Below are 1,248 nucleotides of genomic sequence, written 5' to 3'. Positions count from 1 at the left end.
AAAAAAAAAATCGGCAAAAAAAAAAAAAAAAGTTGAAGGGTTTGGGTAAAAACAATGTAGAGCCGGGATGGTTTGGGGGTGATAATTGCGGCTCACCTGCCCCCAAACCAGCAAAACCAGCCGGGTGGTTACGGCTTCGCTGCGCTCCGAGTTTCAGTGCGGGGTTAACCCTTTCCTCAGCACGGGGCTGTTCCTCCTGGGGTCGATGTGAATCCCGATTTTCCCCTGTCCCCGTGCCCGGGGAGGTGTCCTGGCCGTGCCCAAGGTCGGAGCTGTACGTGAGCAGCTCGGCATTCCCCAAATCCCCAGCGCTGAGCTGTCCCTGTGACAGACAGGTTGTACCTCGCAGGAATTTCTGGGAAGGGAGGAATGAATCACAGCAGGGCCAGATCACGAGATGGGGAGAGCGCGGGATGAGTGTCCAGAGACACCGGCACAAAAAAACCACTGCTGTCAGTGCCCCAGGCTCGGGGATGAGCCAGCCAGAACCAAGGAAGGAACGAGAAAATAATCAAAAATAAAGCTCAGTGCCCTGGGCAAGCAGCAGGGGCCGAGGCTGTCTTGCTCTTGGAGCTGTGGATATTTTTTTTTTTTAATTTTTTTTTTCTTTAATTATTTTTTTTTCCATTATGGTTTTTTTTTAATTATTTTTTTTTCCCATTTCTTTTCCTGCTCTCTGTCTCTTCCTGCCCTGACGCACAGCATGTGATGATGGGTGTAGATCAGGGCAGATCAGGGAGGATCCTCCTAATCAAACCCACATTTCTCCGCATTGTCTGCGCTCAGCCAAACCCCCGCACTCGTGATGTTTCCGTGCTGCTCTGAAACGCTGCACRAAGGTAGAAATTCCCCAAATAGAAATTCCCCAAGGAAAAGAATTATTCCGTATCGCCCTGAGAGCGAAATTCCCAGAAATTCCGCGGCGCTGGGAGCAGGGAATGCTGAGCCTGGAGCAAGAGGAGGGGTCTCTATCCCAAAGGAAATGCTCTCCGTGGCTCTCCCGGTTTTCCTGCCCTTTCCATGGCCTCGATCCCGCCCGTTTCTCCCACGCTGTTCCYTCCCAGGCACATCTGCTGCTTCGTTCCGGGCCCTTCTCTCGTTTCACGGTGACATTGGTTATTTATAGCGYGTCCCGAATCCCCCAGCGTCCGTCCTGGAGGTGCTGGGTGCAAAATTTATATAAAAAATTGTTTGGAAAAATATTGGGTATTTTTAATGAAAATATTGGGCGTTAATAATCAAAATATT

This window comes from Malurus melanocephalus, unplaced genomic scaffold (assembly GCF_030028575.1).
Source record: "Malurus melanocephalus ecotype Western Australia unplaced genomic scaffold, MMel_1.1 scaffold_1611, whole genome shotgun sequence".
Lineage (NCBI taxonomy): Eukaryota > Metazoa > Chordata > Aves > Passeriformes > Maluridae > Malurus > Malurus melanocephalus.
Note: the sequence above shows the minus strand (reverse complement) of the source record.